The 23,632-nt window shown below is 48.7% G+C and overlaps 4 non-coding genes across 4 annotated transcripts; all 4 read right to left on the bottom strand.

Moving 5' to 3' along the window:
* Positions 1-2,427: 2,427 nt before the first annotated feature.
* Trnas-cga (transfer RNA serine (anticodon CGA)) lies at positions 2,428-2,509 on the bottom strand. Its single transcript has one exon. It is a non-coding gene; the product is annotated as a tRNA-Ser (tRNA).
* Positions 2,510-2,647: 138 nt separating this feature from the next.
* Positions 2,648-2,720, bottom strand: Trnak-uuu (transfer RNA lysine (anticodon UUU)). The gene has a single exon. It is a non-coding gene; the product is annotated as a tRNA-Lys (tRNA).
* A 7,191-nt stretch (positions 2,721-9,911) lies between these two features.
* Positions 9,912-9,993, bottom strand: Trnas-cga (transfer RNA serine (anticodon CGA)). Its single transcript has one exon. It is a non-coding gene; the product is annotated as a tRNA-Ser (tRNA).
* A 12,953-nt stretch (positions 9,994-22,946) lies between these two features.
* Trnak-uuu (transfer RNA lysine (anticodon UUU)) lies at positions 22,947-23,019 on the bottom strand. Its single transcript has one exon. It is a non-coding gene; the product is annotated as a tRNA-Lys (tRNA).
* Between the last annotated feature and the right edge of the window lie 613 nt (positions 23,020-23,632).

Below are 23,632 nucleotides of genomic sequence, written 5' to 3'. Positions count from 1 at the left end.
AAAGGGCGTCAATTTTACGGACACTGCGGATTTGATTAACATTAAGTGTGAGGACGCGTAACTGGTGGAATGCACGCGTCAGGATGGACTCTGTAACTTAAGCGGAACTAGAAGAAATGATCTTCCTCCACATCCTCAGACCACTGCATGGTGTCCGCAGGAGAAGGTACGGCGTCCGGGACGGCCCGGGAAGCGGGGGCGGGGGGCACCGACATAGGCGGACCGTGCACGAAAGGTGCGTCGCGACGCTCTTGAACCAAGGAGTCCGTTAATCCCTCAACGGCCTGTTCGAAGGAAACGCCGTCGCCCTCAGTGGGCGCCGTTTTCGAACGTTTCTTAGACCGCCTACGCTTCGGTTTGGAATCGGTAGGGGCGGACTGGGTGGAAACTTGAGACACCTCGCTTTCAGCGCTGCTAGCATCCGCCTCACCAGAAGTGGACAGGCCGGCTTGTGTCGGCAATTTCCGCTTGTCTGTCGGTGGGGCGGGGACGGTAATCGGCCGGGGCGACTCGACCAACATTTCAGAAGACTCCCCAACAGGCACGGTCGGGACACTGACAGCTGACAAATCAGCAAGACTGACTTCGCGAGGGGTCTGTTCGGTAGAGAAACTTTGTTCCGACACAACCGGGGGCACGACAACTGTCGGCAGAGTCACATTATCGGACACAGGAGGGGACTCGACCAACATTTCAGAAGACTCCCTAACAGGCACGTCCGGAACACTGACGGCTGACAAATCAGCGATACTGACTTCGCGAGGGGTGCGTTCGGCAGGTAAACTTTGTTCCGACACAACCGGGGGCACGACAACTGTCGGCTGAGTCACAATATCGGACACAGGAGCCACAGCCGCAGGAGCGGCGGAAGCCTGTCGGTCGGTCGGGGCGAGCGAGGGGGGTCCAACCAACGCGCCTGCATACGTGGTGTTGACAACAGCTTCGCGCGGTAGCTGCGCCGGCCTGCGTAAAGTGCAGGTTTGTCGTAAATGATCTGTTTTGCCACACACAGAACACGTCTGCGGCTGCCCACTATAGCTGAGGAAAGCTCGCGTGCCAGCAATGATCAGATACGACGGGATATGTTTCTTTAAATCTACACGTACTGTCCGAACACCACTCAGAACCCGATACCTAAAACCTGCAGGCCACACATCATTCTCCACACTAAGAACGGTGCCAAATTCGCCAAGTTTACGAGCAATGGCCTCATTTGGGCACTCAAAAGGAACATTATAAACCTTCACACTTCGAATGCCGAAGCCTGCCGGCAGTATCAACACGTCAGACAAAGCACCGTCCACGTGCTTGAATTTCTTAACGCCACCACTTTCGGTAACTAGCTTATCGACAAAATCCTCGTTCGGAAGTTTCAAAAAGACAGAGTTTTGAATAAAATCAAGCTGGATGCCGACCAAATCAGATTCGGGAATACGCAATTCGGAAAATACCCATTCGTGTACATCAAAAGGCGACGGTCTAGCCGCGTTCCTATCAAAAACACACTGTACGGAGTTAGCACGGTTCATAATAATGCGTCAATAAACTTACAGGAACTAGTAGAGAAGAGAGAACGCTGCGAGGCGCAGCACCAAACACGCGACGAAGACACCGCCTGCAGCACACGAAGGTAGCAGCAGGCACGAGCCTAACACACGTCCGCTCGCCGCAACCACTCGGCCACGACTGCCGGTCGCAGAAGCGTCTCTCGGCAAGTGCAACTTTTCAAGCAATCTGACGTAAGAACACGACATGGCCTCACTCGTTTCTGTAGTGCTTCCGTTGCCAGCACATTAGCCGTTACGACAGTGTATCAATTTTGGCCTGGACGGGGGTTTGAACCCGGGACCCTTTGGTTGAAAGTCTAGCGCTCTACCGGCTGAGCTACCCGGTCCCTCGGCCGAGCATTGTGGTACATGCTGAATGGTGTTTGAGTGATTCGCGTGTCGTAATTACTGGCTTACGGCTCCAATGGCGACTTCACCGACTGCCCACTGACGCACCGCTGACGCTACTTTTCTGTCGTCTTAAACGATGGACATACTTGCAAGCAGCTGCGAGATCTTAAGAAAGGAAAACGCTGCACCACTGCTTTTGCCACACTCGAATGAATTTAATTGCGATACTTAAAAAGAAATGAATGCTCGCTCTGTCCAACACTTTGAAGCACATCTGCGTAGTCACGAACACGGCGACGGCGCGACAAAATGACGGGGGCGCGTTCGTGGGCCTGCGACTGATTTCTGCAAGTACTAGCGTCCGTGCGAGGTGAACCGAGAGCCGCAACAGACAGCGGCCGTCGCGAAACAGTATTCTGAAACATAAATTTCCGTCTTGTTGAGAATGGTGTCACTGGTTTGGATCCGCTTTCACCCACGCATGTCACATGTGTGCGAAAATTTCTGCTCGTTTTTACGCAAAATCACACGCAGCCGGTAGGATTCGAACCTACGCTCCCAGAGGGAATCTGATTTCGAGTCAGACGCCTTAACCACTCGGCCACGACTGCCAGTAGCGGAAGATCCTCCCGACACATGCAACTGCTACTGTTTAAAGCACTGCAGTGCCAGGAAACGGCGTAGCAGCATTCTTTTCCGTAGTGCTTACACCGCTACGAGACGTGCGGCTACCAAGGTATTAAAATTTCCGCCCGAACAGGGACTTGGACCCTGGACCCTTAGGTTAAAAGCCTAATGCTCTACCGACTGAGCTATCCGGGCTCACGTTACCTGAACACCCCTCCCTTTAGGCATATTGACACATTGCCTCATGTCCTTTACTGTTGGGTGGTCGTTGCGTGGAGCTGTTACTATTAAAACGTCGTCTGACTGCTGTCTATAAACTCATTACGCTAGGGTCGTAACAGACTATCGAAGAAAGCTGACACACGATGTAAAGTGAAATTGCAGCAGTTTGTACGTCTCAGCAGAGGAGCTACGTGTTTTGTCGACACTCACTGGACAATTGTAAAATTCACAAGCGTCTCGAATGCAGTGTTTCCCACGTATTCGCTCATTTCACGGTTCCGTTGGAGATGTTCTTCACCTCTTGACACAAAAAAGGACGCAGTCGGTAGGACTCGAACCTACGCTCCCAGAGGGAATCTGATTTCTAGTCAGACGCCTTAACCACTTTTTTTTTTCTTATTTTTTCTATTTTCTTTGTTTTTAGGCATCGTCGTAACCCGTTACGTTCGTTACGCAAGGCTCACGAGAGGGGCGCAGGTTGCATCCGCGTAGACACAAAATTTTGCGCCGCCCAGCGTGGGGCTCGAACCCACGACCCTGAGATTAAGAGTCTCATGCTCTACCGACTTTTTTTTGTTTTTTTTTGTTTTTATTTATTTTTTTTGACGCCTTATCCATTTTTTTTTGTTTTTTTTGTAATGCACGTGAGTGCTAGGCAGCCGGCGGCAAGGTTGGCAGGGGTCGCAATCCTGAGGCCTGGCCACGATGTCACCGCCATACCCCGCACCCATTTGCATCGTTTTGTGATGTGAATTTATAGTTCCAGAAGTATTATTATATTTTGTTTAATTTGTAATGTGGCGTCATATGTGTTCCATTGTTTTTATAAATATAAACAGAATGTTAAAAAGAAATCCATGTCTGGCCTTAGGATTACGCAGCACAGTATGAAATCCAGCACAGCAGGTACTCAAAGTTGGTCTTCGCGTAGAAATAATTTTCCCAGTTTCCATGTCGTTGATAAGTATTGTGCATTCTGTTTCCCGATGGGTGAGTGTGGATTGCCGCTTCTCAAAACCCTGAGCATGCCATGCATTGGAAGATGCGCGCTGGTAACGTGGTGACACCATAGAGCAGGGACATGCCAAAACAACCATTTCCCGTATTGTAAAGCCTCTTGATAGGAGGATAGAAGCTGCTGGAAACTCCTGGTTCGTACGAAATCTTCGTACAGCTTTGATGAAAAATAATGCGAAATGAAAGTAAACAAATGAGGAGCCTCTTCTGGGTGTCGCTCTGCGGAACCAAAAGTAAAGTGCTGTCATTTGAAAATGAAAGGGAACTCCAAAAAACAATTAAATGGTCGAGGCCAAGTGCACTGTGCACTCAGTACCGCCGTTTGACCCATGATGCAAATCACCCACAGCTGATGGTGCGGAGCAGACCATATGCATGGAAACAACAACAATATAACAAAGTAGTGAAAAAAAAAATCCGTCCAATGGATCTGTAAACTTAAATTCTGCCATCACTTAAAGCAATAGTGAGAAAATTTTGAAACTGGTCTTGATACTGTCGCAATTTCTTAATCGCATAGTACTCTTCGATGAGGTACATCTGATAATCGTGTAGCGTTGGCGTTGTATGGACGAGCATGTAATAGACGAACAGGCCCATGAGCCAGACATAACTATTATTCTTAGATTGAGGATAAAGCTGCCAGTCTGGTTGAAGCGCGTCATGAAATTGAATGGAAGAATCCGACGTCCTATTAATGACTGCGAGTTTCTTTCGTGTCCACTGCCATATTTGTGTTTGATCCCGGCAGTGGAAGAGATGCGGCAGCGTTTCCACTAAGTTACACTTCTCACAAAACGGGGTGGGCCGCAGCTTGATTTTGTGCAATTTCTCTCCAGTGGGAATCACCTCATTAACAGCGTCATACCAAACAGATCGAACTCTGGAGCGAAGGAGCGGATAACTAATGTTCTTCCATACATTTCTCCAGTTTTTGCCTAAATATTTCTTCTCAATTGGGTTATCCAGCTGCCGTTTAGTAAGAGCACGATAGGTCGCCGCCGTGTTGAACGGATGCGGGTTGTCCTGAACATAGCTGAGCTCCACATAATACCGCCGGATATAGCCAAGTTCAGGATGAATGTGTCCCACAGACGTTGGCGCAGACAAATCCTTTGGACGTAAGGTGTTGAAAAGCCGTTCCGTGAGACTATTTGGGTTACTGTGTAGTATGCGGGAAGTACGAGTTAAAAAAGTCGCCACACATTGGGATTCAACGTCTTTGACGCCTAAGCCACCGCGGGAACGAAATAACGAGGTAGCTTTAAAGGAAACTTTAAAGATGTTCCCTCGCCAGACATACCAGCAAGCAAGTGCTAAAATTTTTTTCGCAATGGCTGTCGGGATTGGTAAAACAGCGGCAGTGTGATAGAGCTTACTGAAAACGTAACTATTAATAAACTGTGCCCTCTGCATCCGGTCTAAAGACCGCATGTTATGTTCTTTGATCACCGCACGTAAGATGGTAAGCTTGCGTTCCCAATTCACGTGGAGCATGGCCTGGGGGTTCGGTGATATAACCAGGCCGAGATGCCACAGGTCTTCGGTCTTGTCCAACCAAGAAATACCGATGGAGTGGGGGTTGCGACCTAACGGCATAATTTTGGACTTTCGCTCATTAAGTCTAGCGCCACAAGCGACAGAGTACTGATGGACAATCCGACGAACTGACCCCAGCTCTTCGGTGTTAGTAATAAGCACACTGATATCGTCGGCATAGGCGTGGCAGACCGTTTTTTTGTTTAACGTTTGCAACCCGTGTAAAGTGACGTAAAACTTTCTAAGAAGTGGCTCTATAGCGATCGAGAATAACGTCATAGAAAGGGGGCACCCTTGTCGCACTGCCTGTCGTATGGGCACGGGGGCGGTTAACTGGCCGTTAACCTTCACGCGTGAAGACGTTCCGCAGATACATTTCTGAATAAGCTGTCGAAAACGCTGGTTGAATCCCATCTGACTCATGGTGCGCAATAAAAAACCGTGATTAACTCTATCAAACGCCTTATCGAAGTCGAGAAACAATAACGCCAAATCAGTGTTGGTAATCCAAGTTAAATAAGTCAGGTCGCGATATTCACACAGGGCATTTAACATCGATCGACCACTGACTGCACTCGTCTGATAAGGGCCAAGTACTTTGCCAAGAAGTACTTTAAGCCTGGTGTTTATAATCCTAGTCAAGATCTTAAAATCGGAGTTAAGCAACGTAATTGGCCGAAAGTCATTTAACATAGTCGGATTGGATGTTTTGGGAACCAGGACAACCATTCTTTCCGTGAACTGCGGGGGGAAGGCAGGACGCGATAACAGGTCGTTATACATGGCGGTCAATTCGTCGCCGATCACATCCCAGAACCGTGAATAAAATTCGACCGGCAAGCCGTCTAAGCCGGCGGCTTTGTTCTTGGCAGCGCACGCAAGGATGGACTTAACTTCAGAGTTTGTGACATTGGCCAAGAGAGCAGTGTTATCATCCTGATCCACAGTGGAGGCGATGTCGTTTAAAAAATCGTCCCCCGCCGATAGATCGGTATCTGACTCGGAATAATGCTGTCGAAAATAATTGAAAACATGCGTCTTGATAGCACCCTGCTCATTGTACAGATTCCCGCCAGCATCCTTCAGATGAGCAATAATTTTTTGTTTACCACGTTTGGTTTCCCGTATGAGATGGAATAACGATGCGGACTCGTGGGCGACGTCATCAGAAGAGCGCGATCGCACCCGATTGCCAACAAGGGCTTCACGAACTAAAGCAGTAATTTTTGCTTTGATACGCTTGATGCGGATCAGGTTGTCGGACAAAGCAGAGGGATCGCTGTACAGCTGGCGTAAACCGAGGAAATAAAATTCTAGAGACCGTTTCCTCCAATAAGCCCTGGTCCTGGCAAACTGGCAAATACATTTCTTAATCCGCGGCTTAACAAGCTCCGTCCACCAAAGAACGCGCTCTCTATACCGAGCTTGCCTCTGGAGGCACTGCTGCCAGGTGTCAACGAGGCAACGCCGTAACTCCGCTTCATCTAGCAGCGAGACATTCAGCTGCCACGTGCCGCGTCCCAAAAAGGTCTGCTGTCGCACATTCCGAATCGTTATATGGTATGCGGAGTGGTCACTGAAACAGAGCGGCCATAGTTCACAATCACGAATGGTATGTAAAAGATCTTGAGAAACATAAAACCTATCCAGACGGCTAGAAGAAGCAGCACTCACATAGGTATAGCCCATCGTGTGTGGTCGAAGATGACACCAACTATCTTGTAAATGCAGTCCATCTGTTAACATTAGTAGCTCGGGACAAAAATTAAAATTCGGACTTTGATCTTCTTTGCGTAAAACGCAGTTGAAATCCCCACCCAGGATGAGCTTCAGACGCACGTTTGTCAATAAGGGCACAACTTCAGCCCTAAAAAAATCACTTCTGTCCCTTCTGCCAGCGGATCCTGTCGGGGCGTACACGTTCAGGAGAAGCAAATCCTGGAATTGGGCGGCAATGCCGCGTCCCGTGTCTAAAAGCGCTGTAGGTTGATAAGCGATGCCAGCTTTAAATAAAATCGCAGTGCCCGCCTCAGTGCCAAGATTTAATATGGCATCATACCCAGGTATTTCTCCAACCTTGGGTGACACAACTTCTTGGAAGAAAACTATATCTATATCGGCGGCATATAGATAGTCGGTCAAGCATTTAAGTTTGACATCGGATGCGATCCTATTTAAATTAACTGTGGCAAGTTTATAATCTTGCATGGTGGGGATAGAAAGGGTCCGGTTTATTCACTTTCGTCTGCCCAAGACTTGTCAGCTGGCGTATGCTGATGGCCAGTATCCATCAGCTCAGAACGCGGACGGTCGACATGCATCTCCATATCGGCCTCCCCCACGTGGCGCGCGACGGAACCCATTTCATCTGTGCCACCGCGTTCACTGCCGTCTTTTCGGATCTGCTTTATAGTGCGCTGCAATTTCTTTTCCAGAGTGCGGATCTCCTCCTCACTCTGCTTTCGTGCCGACCGCTTAGATTTCCCGGTTCTCGGGGGAGGTGCGTCGCCGTCAGAAACGGTTTTGACGTCCGTCAAGAGACTGTGTGTAGAGCCTTCCTCAGATAGGTCACCGCCGAGAGGGAGGGGTGTGGGGGGTGCCACGTCAGGGGGGCAAGAAACGCGCGACCTGTCGCCACCATCCGACAACTGCTTCAGCTCGACGGACGTAGTTGGAGTAGGGACGGGAGTCGGTCCTGCATGGTCGGCACGAAGGCCGACAGTCGGGGAAACCTGCAGGTGTGCAGCGTGGCTGTCGATATCGGCGACATCACTACGAACGGGACATTCGGGGGTTGCCGCAGAGTTGTTTACAATGACCGCACCGGCGTCTGGGGTCACCGCAGCCGGTTGGTGGAGCGTCAGGTGTGTCGTAGGCGACTCCATCAATGTCTGCGCGTAAGACAACCGATTGCCATCGTGCCCATCGAGAGGTGTAAGACGATGTTGCATTCCTCGGCGACCCGCCCGGACACGGGGACAAGCAGATTTTAAATGGTCCGTAGAACCACAAATTACGCAAGTTCGCGGTTGTCCTTCGTACATCACCAGCGCCCGAAAACCCTGCACCAAAATGTTGGACGGGATGTGCTTCGTCAAATCAATTTTCGCATTCCGAACGCCGTTATCAACATTGAAATGTTTGTAACCCCTCCATTGCTCGGCATGAATTTGTAAGACATTACCGTAGGGAGACAACGCTTGCCGAATTCTATCGAAGCCAACTTCGAAAGGCAGATTAAATATACGGACGGTTCGTAGCCCTAGTCCAGCATGACTAACGGATACTTTACAAATTTCGCCTTTAGAATTCACAAAATCCGCTGTGCCTTCCGTGAGGTTCAGAATACGTACGCAAGGTTCGTCACTAATCAATTTTACATAAACAGCGTTCGCAAGAAAATCATACGAAAACCCAAGAACTTCGTCATCTCGCAGCCCCAATCGATCGTAAAACCAGTCAACGAGTTCGTGAACCTGTGGTCGAGCAAAGCCATACGGAAATCCAAATCGTAGCGTGTAACGTCTCAACTCATCTTCCATCACTTTCTTGAAGTAGTACTTACAGTACCAACAGCTGCGTGCGCCCTTAAGCACAGGCGAAGCGACCACAACCGCACGTCTGCACACGGCCGCGGCCGCGGCGGAACTGAAAATGGTTCAAATGGCTCTGAGCACTATGGGACTCAACTGCTGAGGTCATAAGTCCCCTAGAACTTAGAACTACTTAAACCTAACTAACCTAAGGACAACACACACATCCATGCCCGAGGCAGGATTCGAACCTGCGACCGTAGCGGTCGCGCGGTTCCAGACTGTAGCGCCAGAACCGCTCGGCTACCACCGGCCGGCAATCACTCGGCCACGACTGCCGGTCGCAGAAGCGTCTCTCGGCAAGTACAACTTTTCAAGCAATCTGACGTAAGAACACGACATGGCCTCACTCGTTTCTGTAGTGCTTCCGTTGCCAGCACATTAGCCGTTACGACAGTGTATCAATTTTGGCCTGGACGGGGGTTTGAACCCGGGACCCTTTGGTTGAAAGTCTAGCGCTCTACCGGCTGAGCTACCCGGTCCCTCGGCCGAGCATTGTGGTACATGCTGAATGGTGTTTGAGTGATTCGCGTGTCGTAATTACTGGCTTACGGCTCCAATGGCGACTTCACCGACTGCCCACTGACGCACCGCTGACGCTACTTTTCTGTCGTCTTAAACGATGGACATACTTGCAAGCAGCTGCGAGATCTTAAGAAAGGAAAACGCTGCACCACTGCTTTTGCCACACTCGAATGAATTTAATTGCGATTCTTAAAAAGAAATGAATGCTCGCTCTGTCCAACACTTTGAAGCACATCTGCGTAGTCACGAACACGGCGACGGCGCGACAAAATGACGGGGGCGCGTTCGTGGGCCTGCGACTGATTTCTGCAAGTACTAGCGTCCGTGCGAGGTGAACCGAGAGCCGCAACAGACAGCGGCCGTCGCGAAACAGTATTCTGAAACATAAATTTCCGTCTTGTTGAGAATGGTGTCACTGGTTTGGATCCGCTTTCACCCACGCATGTCACATGTGTGCGAAAATTTCTGCTCGTTTTTACGCAAAATCACACGCAGCCGGTAGGATTCGAACCTACGCTCCCAGAGGGAATCTGATTTCGAGTCAGACGCCTTAACCACTCGGCCACGACTGCCAGTAGCGGAAGATCCTCCCGACACATGCAACTGCTACTGTTTAAAGCACTGCAGTGCCAGGAAACGGCGTAGCAGCATTCTTTTCCGTAGTGCTTATTTTTTTTTTTTTTTTTTTTTTTTTTTTTGCAATCGCTGCATGGAGCTGTAACTAATAAAACGTCGCCTGGATGCTGTCTACAAACTTATCGTGCTAAGCTCGTAGCAGACTATCGAAGAATACTGACACACGACGCAAAAACAAATTGCAGCAGTCGTTACGTCTCATGCGTTGGAGCAGAGGATTTACGTGTTTTGTTGACACTCACTGGGCAACTCGAAAATTCACAAGCATTTTGAATGCAATGTTTCCCACGTTTTCGCTCATTTCACAGTTCCGTTGGAGACGTTCTTCACGTCCTGACACAAAAAAGGGAACGCGGTCGGTAGGACATCTTTTTTTTTTATTTTCTTGCTTCCCAGGCAGTTGCCTACTGTGTTCCTCTTATGGCATGCACTAGACAACCAGAACAGCTACACGAGGGAGTCACTTTTGTTCTCGGCGGTAGTTACATTATCACAAACTCAGAGCAATTCCATTGGCGTCAGCTTCAAAACGAATGCATGCCGAAACCCGGGATCTTTTTTTTTTTTTATGCCTTAACCACTCTTTTTTTTTACGCCTTAACCAATCTTTTTTTTTACGCCTTAACCACTCTGTTTTTTTAATTATTAGTGTTTTTTTTTTTTTTGTTAAACCAAACATACCTTCTTGCAAGATCAGGCCAGGGCGGCGGTGGAGGCAAAGGGGGCAGGGGTCACAATCCGAGGCCTGGCCACAGTGTCTCCCTCACCGTCCCAACCCGAGAAACGTGGAATAACGGAAAGAGTGGTGTGTTGTACTCTTTATTATTGTGTAACAGAGCATTGCTCTTTTTTTTTTATTTAATATATTTTTTTTTTTATGGAGTTCCTTTAGGAGAACAAAGATCCATCGTGGCCAGCGGAAACATGTCCAAAACGATGTTGCGAAAAAAGAATAACGTCCTCTGAAGGTGTGGAAAGAACGTGAGGAAGGAAGAATGAGAACGCGAAACACAAAATAAAAAACCATTCTAGGAGGACAATGACCACAAGTAGGCAGCGGAGGCCCACCGCTACCATAGAAAGGCAAAAAATAGAGACTCTCAAAATAATATGGAAATGAAAAACACAAACAAATAACCACACTAAACGTGCCAAATATGTCTGGCGCACGGGAATGGGGAAGTGTACGCAATTCCGGCAGCAACAAACATATTTCGTCTTCTCGATAAGCTTGATTTCCGTGCCCAAGAGGCAACCGTTTCAACGCCTAATTATCTTTGAGCGCCGTCTCACAGTTCAGGGACAAGTCAATGACAGTCCTGCAATAGTCACAAAAAATGAAGTAAAGGTCAGCAATTAGGGAACAAGCGTCAATCCAGGAGAGAAGAGCCAATATGTCAATCCTAAGGACAACCGCCCAAATGGCGGAAGATAAGTCGAGCCGGTGAGACAAATGAACTGTCATACATCAAGAAAATTAGAACAATATATCATTCCACACATTCCGCCAGAGGAAACAGTGGAATGGGAAGTACATAATCATGGCAGGAGAGAAATATGTAATTTGGTAAAGGCGGTCCGTAGAGGGACATCTAAAAATCGGGCATAATTGGAAACACACTGCGGATTTCGTTGCTCCCGTCCATAGTAGTCCCAAAGATACGTCAAAAACTGCAAGCGATCCATGAGGCGGAGAGAGAAAATCGCATGTGCTGCATGCGCGGCGATCCACACGGTAGCGTTTCTCTTGGTGGCAGGATACGGCCGCCAGTCGGGAACCAGGATATACGAAGGTTGTATGGCACTCGGGGTAGTCCTATTAATCAACGCCAACATCTCACGGGTGGCAGCCCATACCTCGTGAAACTGGGGGCACACAAAACGGTGTTCGATCGTGTCCTCAGCCGCGCACCGCCCACAGATGCCACTCGGGAGGAGATTGATTGCGTGGAGTTTCGCATTCGTGGCAACGGTGCGATTCACAACTTTATACCAAGTGTCCCGAACATCTGATGTCAACAATTTACTGGAAATGTTGGACCACACCGTCCGCCAATCGTATTGCGGCAGCCTCAACTCCCATTTGTTAGTCGGCGGAGTTCCGCGGAGGGCCTCTGCGATCGCGCTGACGTTACCCCTGCGCCGATCGTCACCTATCAGATAGCTAGTGTGGAGGAAGTACTGGCGAACGAAATTCAAGTTGTACGGGATAGCCTGGATAGAGACAGGCGCGCGGAGAGAAGCAGGGCGGTAAAGGTCGAAGAGTACCGACGTGGGGCCAAGCCCCGCATGGGCTATTACACAGTTAGTTCGGTGGAGCAAAAGGGCAGCACACTTGGAAGGAAAATCAACCAGACCGATGCCGCCCCTGTCCGGCGGGAGCGTGCAAATATTGTAGGCGACCTTAAAGATTTCGCCTCGCCAGACCAGCCAAGAAACAGCATGCTTGATGGCCCGTTCGATCTCCTTCGGCACCGGCAAAACTTGAGCCAGGTACCAGGCCTTGGGTATTAACAACCGAAACTCTATCCAGCAAAGACAAATTTCGTTTGGCGGCAGCCTGAGTCGCCGCTCGAACAGAATATAAGACCGCGCGCCAGTTTAACACTGCCATTTGTTGTACATTTGCCGTCATCTGGATCCCGAGAATCTTATGTCGTAACTTGACGGTATACCAATCACGACGGACAGCCCTCATGGTCGCAGTAAGCGGCAGCAAGATGGACTTACGGGGGTTCACAACCGCACCCGATGCCGATTCAAATTGGTGAAGAATGAGACGGAGCGAATCAATATCGTCGGGACTTTGGATAAAAACTCCCAAGTCATCCGCATACGCCCGACAGACAAGCGAACCCGTACCAAACGGGACACCGTGGCAAACATTCGTTAGTTTACGGAGTAGAGGATCCAGCGCTAAAACGAATAAGCCCATGGAAAGCGGGCACCCTTGGCGGACGGATCTGTTCATCCTGAGGACATCACCGGCCTGGCCATGAAAAAGGATTCGGGAAGTGGCCGATTTCAGAAGGTTAGATATCACATGCGTGAATTTTAAACCAAATCCAAACTTATACATGACCCGCCGCAAGTATTCGTGACTAATTCGATCGAATGCATAATGAAAATCAATGGAAAGTATCGCAGCCCGGCCGCCACGACGTGACGAGGCAGAAGCGATACATTCTCGATACGCCAGGACGGCATCAAATATATTCCGTCCAGGTACTGCACACGATTGAGAAGGACTAATGACGGTCTTCAACGCCGGCCGCAAACGGTGTGAAAAGCAGCGTGCTATGATTTTATAATCGGCGTTTAATAGAGTAATCGGCCGTAAAGTCACCGCACTTTGGATGCCAGTGGTCTTCGGGATGAGGACGATGAGCCCCTCTAAAAAGTCTTCCGGCACATCAAGACCATTATGTATCTCATTAACAATGGCAACGAAAGTATCAGTTAAAAGACCGGAAAATTTCACATAAAATTCCACAGGAATTCCGTCAATGCCAGGTGCCTTTCCCTTCGGGCTAGCCTTAACGGCGGCAGAAACATCATCAGCTGTAAAACGCTCATTTAAAAGAAGTCTATCCTGACGCGTTAAAACTGAAGGCAGGTCGTGTAAAAACATCTGCAAGGAGGCGTCATGCAAAGGTTGAGATTGAAAGAGTTTAGAGTAGTGATCGTAAATTTCGTCCTTAATCACCCGACGATCCGAAGTTCTAAGACCGTCACGCGTTATCCAGTCCGTGAATAAAAGTTTTTCACGCCGCAGTCGGGCTCGTCGTAAATGATACAATGATAGTGGTTCTTCCAAAGAGGGATCGAAAGGCCTGCTACGGACAACAGAGCCCTGCGCCTTCCGATGCAGATGGTTTAAAATCTGCGTTTTAATTTTCCGTAACATGGGAAGGAGGTCAGGGCGGTCGGTAACACGAGTAATTAAATCCTGTAAACAATCGCGATAAAAATTGACCGTCATCATGTCCCAATGGGCCTTGTCACGACAGTAATTTATGAGCAAATTACGAAGAGCCGGTTTAGCGTGACGGAGCCACCATGCGACAGTAGAACACGCCTGTGGGCGGCTCTGAAGAAGTTGGCGCCACAACAAATGTACCTGTTCGACAAGACTGACGTCATCCAAAACACTAACATTGAATTTCCAATAGGATCGCGTACGGTCCGGGCGAACAGACGGGACATTAAAAGCACACAAATAACCACAATGATCCGAAAAAACGACGGGGGCAACTTCGGCCTGCAAGATTTGTGCAGTAAGGTCCGACGAGACATAAATTCTATCCAACCTACTATGCCCAGTAGGATAAAAATAAGTAAAACCTGTAGCAGTCGGAGTAAAACGAAGCCACGTGTCCTCAAGTTTAAAAGTGTCAACTAAAGTTTGCAGTACTAGACACTTATGTGCCGTCGGTTCCTGGTCGGCAACACGCAAGACACAATTAAAATCACCGCCTAAGATGATCCGTCGGTGGTTTCGATGGAAGAACTGACATAAATCATGATTGAAAAAAGTATCCCTCAGACGTTTGTTGTGAGTTCCAGAGGGGGCGTACACGTTAACAAAAAATATGTCGCAGATGACACATGCCAACCCTCGTCCATTTGGTAAAATTTCTACGTGTTTATACTCTAAACCGGGCGTGATTAAAATAGCCGTACCAATGGTCGTTTCCGGATCAATATTAAGAATAACATTATAGGCAGTAAGGTGCGGGACAACGTCAGCTGTAAGTTCTTGAAGGAAAACCACATCACAACGAGCAGATTGCAAAAAATATAAAAGAGCGTCAATTTTACGGACACTGCGGATTTGATTAACATTAAGTGTGAGGACGCGTAACTGGTGGAATGCACGCGTCAGGATGGACTCTGTAACTTAAGCGGAACTAGAAGAAATGATCTTCCTCCACATCCTCAGACCACTGCATGGTGTCCGCAGGAGAAGGTACGGCGTCCGGGACGGCCCGGGAAGCGGGGGCGGGGGGCACCGACATAGGCGGACCGTGCACGAAAGGTGCGTCGCGACGCTCTTGGACCAAGGAGTCCGTTAATCCCTCAACTGCCTGTTCGAAGGAAACGCCGTCGCCCTCAGTGGGCGCCGTTTTCGAACGTTTCTTAGACCGCCTACGCTTCGGTTTGGAATCGGTAGGGGCGGACTGGGTGGAAACTTGAGACACCTCGCTTTCAGCGCTGCTAGCATCCGCCTCACCAGAAGTGGACAGGCCGGCTTGTGTCGGCAATTTCCGCTTGTCTGTCGGTGGGGCGGGGACGGTAATCGGCCGGGGCGACTCGACCAACATTTCAGAAGACTCCCCAACAGGCACGGGCGGGACACTGACAGCTGACAAATCAGCAAGACTGACTTCGCGAGGGGTCTGTTCGGTAGAGAAACTTTGTTCCGACACAACCGGGGGCACGACAACTGTCGGCAGAGTCACATTATCGGACACAGGAGGGGACTCGACCAACATTTCAGAAGACTCCCTAACAGGCACGTCCGGAACACTGACGGCTGACAAATCAGCGATACTGACTTCGCGAGGGGTGCGTTCGGCAGGTAAACTTTGTTCCGACACAACCGGGGGCACGACAACTGTCGGCTGTCACAATATCGGACACAGGAGCCACAGCCGCAGGAGCGGCGGAAGCCTGTCGGTCGGTCGGGGCGAGCGAGGGGGGTCCAACCAACGCGCCTGCATACGTGGTGTTGACAACAGCTTCGCGCGGTAGCTGCGCCGGCCTGCGTAAAGTGCAGGTTTGTCGTAAATGATCTGTTTTGCCACACACAGAACACGTCTGCGGCTGCCCACTATAGCTGAGGAAAACTCGCGTGCCAGCAATGATCAGATACGACGGGATATGTTTCTTTAAATCTACACGTACTGTCCGAACACCACTCAGAACCCGATACCTAAAACCTGCAGGCCACACATCATTCTCCACACTAAGAACGGTGCCAAATTCGCCAAGTTTACGAGCAATGGCCTCATTTGGGCACTCAAAAGGAACATTATAAACCTTCACACTTCGAATGCCGAAGCCTGCCGGCAGTATCAACACGTCAGACAAAGCACCGTCCACGTGCTTGAATTTCTTAACGCCACCACTTTCGGTAACTAGCTTATCGACAAAATCCTCGTTCGGAAGTTTCAAAAAGACAGAGTTTTGAATAAAATCAAGCTGGATGCCGACCAAATCAGATTCGGGAATACGCAATTCGGAAAATACCCATTCGTGTACATCAAAAGGCGACGGTCTAGCCGCGTTCCTATCAAAAACACACTGTACGGAGTTAGCACGGTTCATAATAATGCGTCAATAAACTTACAGGAACTAGTAGAGAAGAGAGAACGCTGCGAGGCGCAGCACCAAACACGCGACGAAGACACCGCCTGCAGCACACGAAGGTAGCAGCAGGCACGAGCCTAACACACGTCCGCTCGCCGCAACCACTCGGCCACGACTGCCGGTCGCAGAAGCGTCTCTCGGCAAGTGCAACTTTTCAAGCAATCTGACGTAAGAACACGACATGGCCTCACTCGTTTCTGTAGTGCTTCCGTTGCCAGCACATTAGCCGTTACGACAGTGTATCAATTTTGGCCTGGACGGGGGTTTGAACCCGGGACCCTTTGGTTGAAAGTCTAGCGCTCTACCGGCTGAGCTACCCGGTCCCTCGGCCGAGCATTGTGGTACATGCTGAATGGTGTTTGAGTGATTCGCGTGTCGTAATTGCTGGCTTACGGCTCCAATGGCGACTTCACCGACTGCCCACTGACGCACCGCTGACGCTACTTTTCTGTCGTCTTAAACGATGGACATACTTGCAAGCAGCTGCGAGATCTTAAGAAAGGAAAACGCTGCACCACTGCTTTTGCCACACTCGAATGAATTTAATTGCGATTCTTAAAAAGAAATGAATGCTCGCTCTGTCCAACACTTTGAAGCACATCTGCGTAGTCACGAACACGGCGACGGCGCGACAAAATGACGGGGGCGCGTTCGTGGGCCTGCGACTGATTTCTGCAAGTACTAGCGTCCGTGCGAGGTGAACCGAGAGCCGCAACAGACAGCGGCCGTCGCGAAACAGTATTCTGAAACATAAATTTCCGTCTTGTTGAGAATGGTGTCACTGGTTTGGATCCGCTTTCACCCACGCATGTCACATGTGTGCGAAAATTTCTGCTCGTTTTTACGCAAAATCACACGCAGCCGGTAGGATTCGAACCTACGCTCCCAGAGGGAATCTGATTTCGAGTCAGACGCCTTAACCACTTTTTTTTTTTTTTTTTTTTTTTTTTAGTACTCAAACAACACAGTAAAACAGCATGCATCTTTTGCAGAACTGGAAAAACTCGACCGTGACAGGATTCGAACCTGCAATCTTCGGTTCCGAAGTCCGACGCCTTATCCATTTTTTTTTTTTTTTTCGATTTTGTATTCCGCTGATCCATGTTCACCGTTGGAGGGAGGTACCGAGGCGCAGTGGCTGAAGTCAGGACACGGCGCAGAAGCAGTGGGGCCTCTTCGCGGCACTATAGGTGCTCCGTGTCCCAATTAACCCCCACATACCCGGTACACTACCCTATTCCCATTTTCTCGAAGACAATTTTAAGCATATTTCCAAAGTTCTTGCCATGATTCTTGTATTGAAGTGTTTTGTGAAATTCGATTGCCATATGCATTTTGAATTGGACAGGATCATCATCGCCAAGTTTGTTAAAGATATAACTAGAATAATTACCCAGTAACCAGCTCACAGCGTTATTTTTCGTCTGTGGGTAAAACTTAAAATCAGGTCGATAGATCATCATCGCCTGGACATTGCCGGGAACACTGCGAGTGATAAGTGCGACTTGTTGCTGAATCCAGTTCCAGTTGTGGAGACGTTCCCCACAGGTGCACCTGTGCAGCACGGTATCTAGGAGGTCGCAGTGAAGACAGAGGTCGGTAGCACTCAGTCCTATCCGGTGGAGTCGCTCATTGGTACTTATTATATTATTGACTGCTTTGTACCACGCAGTACGAGCATCCGAGCTCAAAACAGTGGAACCAACGTTTCGCCATACTGTATCCCATTTTACTCCACTATATTTGTTAACAATCGGATTCTGGCTTTCGTGTTCCCTCCCTTCCGCCAAAATGGCTTTTGCCGTTAAAGACTGAGTTTGCCGTAACTGGTGACTAAGGTAGCTATACTCGAAATAATACTCTCTGATATGCTTAAGCCGGTAACAAATAGGTTGAACATTCAGCGGAGGTTCAAGACTGTGTGGCCGGACAGCATGAAATAATTGTGCCGTAAGACCATGAGGTTCCTTCTGTATGATTTCCGCCGTACGTGACACGTACAGAGCCAGTGCTTTGCTCCGTATGTCAACCAATCCCATCCCTCCATGCGTAGGGTGTAGCGCTGCTGTTCGTGCAGATACACGAAAGATCTCGCCTTTCCATAGAAATTTCGTAACTTTTGACATGATATTTTGAGCCACTCCTGCAGGAAGAGGAAGAACCTGCGCCGTGTAGAAGGCCTTAGATAAAACACACGTATTAATCAATGTAATTCTGTCAAATTGGTTCAGACTTCTGTGGTAGTTATCAATTACTGCACCGTTGATTTTGTGAGCCACATCCCTCCAGTTCGCTGCCGTCATGTTTAATGTTGACGCCTTCAACACTATCCCTAGAGCTTTAAGTTCACTGACGTGTGTGGCACATGAAATTGGAAGACGATCAAGGCCTCGCAGATTTAAAAACTTGCTTTTCTGTTCATTTATGTGTGCTCCAGACGCCTGACAGTAGGTCTTGAGGACAGCTTCAAGCTCAGTGACGTCAGACTCATCTCTGATAACAATCCCAACATCATCCGCATAGGCTCCTGTTACGGACTTCACTCCTGAGATCGTTAAACCACTAAGCTGCGCCTGCAGGTGCGTGAGGAGCGGCTCGAGCGAAATGACGAACAGCAACATCGACAACGGGCTGCCCTGAGGGACACCTCTGTCGATTAGGAGCCGTTGCGTGAGTTGCGAATTTACTGAAATTTTTGCAGTGATTCCGATGGCCACATTCTTTATCATTGCGATCGCGGACGGTAAGAAGCCCAAGCGCCGCAGTGTCTCTAGTAGGTACGTGTGATTGACAAGATCAAATGCCTTAAAAAAATCCAGAAAGAGCAGACCACATCTTACGTTGCTGGCTTCAGCTAGCGCAATAATATCCCTATAAAAGGCGACCGTTTGCAGGATACTCCGCCGAAAAGCACATGTTTGCTGTTTGCAAAGTAGGTTGGAAGTGAGCGGCAGAAGCCTCATCTTAACTGCACGGGCTACAATCTTGTAATCGGAATTCAGTAGTGATATCGGCCGAAGATTGGTTACAGATTTTCCACCTCTGGTCTTTAGGGAGGAGAACAATTTTACATTCCTTAAACTCTCCAGGAACAGACTGCCCCTGCAAGACCTCGTTCACCATGTCTGTGATCTTCTCTCCTAGTATGTGCCAGAACTTTTTATAAAATTCAATGGGAAGACCGTCAGGCCCAGGGGACTTGTTAGTAGGGGAACTGCAGATGATGTCGAAAACGTCTTCGTGACTGAAACCCGAAGAAAGACTGTCACTTTCGTCTGCAGTTATCCTCGAAGAAAGAACTTCAAGGAGTTGAGAAGCGCTGTCTGCATGGGGAGCGTTTGAAGTATAAGTCCTGACAAAGTAGCTGTAAAGTTCTCTGACGATATCGCGTTGATTTGTGACCGTCGTGCCATCTTCGAGTTTAAGTTCATCAATGAAAGCCCTCCTTCTATTCTGCGCGTGCTTGACAAGGTGATACAAGGCCACCATTTCGTCTGCGCGTACTGATTTAACTTTGGATCGAACCTTTAGTCCTTCTAACTGCTCCCGTTTCAGACTGAATAATTTAGCTTTGATTCTCTGAATTTCCCCTATTCTAGTAGCCGTGGCATCCGCTCTGTCATACAAATCTCTTAATACGGAGTAATAAAATTCCATTGTCCTGCGAATTCCAGTAGCCCGTTCAATACCAAAGGACATAAGAACCCTGCGCAGTTTGGGCTTCGCTTTATAGGTCCACCATGCTATAATGCTAGGGAAGGCATGAATAGTGCGGAGGCACTGGTCCCAAGCACGCCTTACGGCCTCCTCCAGATCTGAGTCGGTTAATAATGAAAGATTAAGATGCCACTGATTTTTAAACCAGCGCGTGGGCTGTTGTTGTAAGTTGATACACGCAACCACGCCACTGTGGTCTGAGAAGCTGGTAGGAATAGTTTCGACATTTAATAAGTTAGTTGTTAAATTATCAGACACATAAATCCTGTCGATCCTGCTACAGGAGTTTCCAACGATGTGTGTGTACCTCACTAAAGTAGGGTACCGAGCTTCCCAGGCGTCCTTGAGTTTAAGATCATAAACAAGACGGTTTAAATCAGGTGAATAATTAAAATTCGGTGTCTGATCTTTTCTGGACAATACACAATTAAAATCACCTCCAATGATCAGCTGCGTAGGATTGTTCCGCAGTAAATAAATGATATCTTCCTTATAAAAGCGTGCTCTGTCAGCTCTACGAGTACTCCCGGAAGGCGCGTACAAATTAATAAACAGTAACGCCAAAAATATTGACACTCAGTCCTCGACCGGATTCTAATCTTTCAATGTTGGCAACTGGAATACCTTCCCTAATTAAGACGGCAGTCCCCACGTTCGTTTCCGGGGAAGAATTGATTATTGCAACAAAACCGGTAAGGTTGACTTGCTGCAAGGCCACCTCTTGTAAAAGGGCGACGTCTGTATCCGACTCGTAAAGATATTGTTGTAGAGCACGTACCTTGACGTCGGATCGGATCTCGTTAACATTTAACGTTGTTATTTTATAAGCCTGTGACATACTGAGACCTATGCAGGAAGGGGGATGAATTAATCATCGCCAACGGTCGGATCGTCATGCCATTCCATTTGTGTATCCGGTTGTAAAGCCAAGTCATGCTCGTTGTGTTTGCCCCCGGCATCTTTATTCTTAGTTTTCTTTCGGACAACGTTCACATTTGGTTGGATTCTGTTCCTGCGGCGCCCACTATGAGCCATCTCGGCAGACGGCGGCGTGGGCGGGTCGTGGGGAATGTCAACGGCCGACGACGGTCCCGACACTACGGCCGGAATCACTCGCGGCGTGTCCTCCGGCGGCAAACCAGCTGCGGAAGTACTTTCGCTATCAACACGTTTGTCATCAAACTCCACATGAAGTGGTTTGTTGACAGTTTCCGACACCGACTGCTGTTTATGTTCGCGTTCCGTGTTATGACAACATTCCTGTTGTGTTGCCGTGTCGCGAGCCGCCGCCGTTGGCTGTCCGGCATCCTCATCCAAAGGTGTGGTCTGTTTACTATCACAACTGTCTACGCCGTGGTGAGCCCCTGCAGCGACCTGCTGTTCATATGTCGGTCGGTCCACCGGAACCTGGTGCTGTGGTTGGTCGGAGGGCCGACCATCCGTCCCCTGCGACGCCGCGTCAGCAGCTGAAATGTCACTATGTGACATGCCAGAGGAAAAATCGTCTACTAGAACGGGACCTTTTAAGAACTTAGTATCAGATCTACGTTCCTGCGAGTCTTGTCTCTTTGATTCTGGTGTACTGTGGGCTTCGTCCTCAGAACTACTACCGTCACAAGTCCTACGCCGTTTGTTGGTAGCAGTGTCTCCGGTCGCAAGTGTCGGTTCGTCCGTACTTTTCCGAGGCAGGGTTGGAAATTCCTCAATGCGCATGACTTCCGGTTCATGCAACGCAGATGCACCACCGGCTGTAGCACTTTCTGCCGCTTGATTATCGGTAATAATCTCCGCGAGCGTTAACCGTTTCCGTTGCTGTAAGGAATTTTTTAAGACGAAAACCCGTTTGGGACAATCTTGACGCATGTGGCCACTCTCATTGCAGATGTGACACGTCAAAGTTTGACCAGAGTACGTAACTTGAACCCTGTATTCGCAAACCATAATATGGGAAGGAATATTGACCTTCACATGCATATCTACTGACCGAACACCACTGAAACACTGCAGGCGATGCTGGCTAGACCAGCGTTCATTACGAATCTGTTTGACATCCCCATACTTGCTTAGCACATCTTTCAAATAACAATTTTCAACTTCCGGGGGCAGATTAAAAATACGTACATTTTTATATTCTACATCGGCATTAGTAACGGTAACGGTACTTACAGAGTTATCCCGATGTCGGAACTCAACTCGCCCGCCATGCTTCATGAGTATCTTATCCAGCAACACAGGGTTCAGTAATTTGACAAAAAAACAATACTGCTCCATGTCGTAATACGCAGTGTGCACCTGATCAGAATTGATACCAATAACGTCCACTATCCAATCATGAATTTCCAGTGACGTTGGTTGTACGTGACGGGTTGACTTTTCAAATTCAAAGCGGAGGGTACTTTTCCTGGGAAATAACCTGGCCATAGCAGAAATTTACAAGCGGTCAAGGCCGCTAAATAATAACAGCGAAAAGGGGTAGAAACTTCACCACAATTAACGGAAAACAATCACTGCACGTCCAACAGAAAGTAGAAACAACACAATATCACAACTCGTAAACACACCGGTGAACAGCGCTCTCAGCACGTCCGAATAGCTCCGTGTCTCAAGCGCGACTGGGAATCTGATTTCGAGTCAGACGCCTTAACCACTCGGCCACGACTGCCAGTAGCGGAAGGTCCTCCCGACACATGCAACTGCTACTGTTTAAAGCACTGCAGTGCCAGGAAACGGCGTAGCAGCATTCTTTTCCGTAGTGCTTACACCGCTACGAGACGTGCGGCTACCAAGGTATTAAAATTTCCGCCCGAACAGGGACTTGAACCCTGGACCCTTAGGTTAAAAGCCTAATGCTCTACCGACTGAGCTATCCGGGCTCACGTTACCTGAACACCCCTCCCTTTAGGCATACTGACACATTGCCTCATGTCCTTTACTGTTGGGTGGTCGTTGCGTGGAGCTGTTACTATTAAAACGTCGTCTGACTGCTGTCTATAAACTCATTACGCTAGGGTCGTAACAGACTATCGAAGAAAGCTGACACACGATGTAAAGTGAAATTGCAGCAGTTTGTACGTCGCAGCAGAGGAGCTACGTGTTTTGTCGACACTCACTGGACAATTGTAAAATTCACAAGCGTCTCGAATGCAGTGTTTCCCACGTATTCGCTCATTTCACGGTTCCGTTGGAGATGTTCTTCACCTCTTGACACAAAAAAGGACGCAGTCGGTAGGACTTTTTTTTTTTAAAAATCACACGCAGCCGGTAGGATTTTTTTTCTATTATTTTTTTTTAAGAAACGCAGTCGGTAGGACTTTTTTTTTATATAAACCAAATAGACCTTCTTGCAAGATCAGGCCAGGGCGGCGGTGGAGGCAAAGGGGGCAGGGGTCGCAATCCGAGGCCTGGCCACAGTGTCTCCCTCGCCCCCCCAACCCGAGAAAAATGGAATAACGGAAAGAGTGGTGTGTTGTACTCTTTATTATTTGT

This window comes from Schistocerca nitens, chromosome 4 (assembly GCF_023898315.1).
Source record: "Schistocerca nitens isolate TAMUIC-IGC-003100 chromosome 4, iqSchNite1.1, whole genome shotgun sequence".
Taxonomy (NCBI): domain Eukaryota; kingdom Metazoa; phylum Arthropoda; class Insecta; order Orthoptera; family Acrididae; genus Schistocerca; species Schistocerca nitens.
Note: the sequence above shows the minus strand (reverse complement) of the source record. Positions and strands in the feature narration are given on the sequence as shown.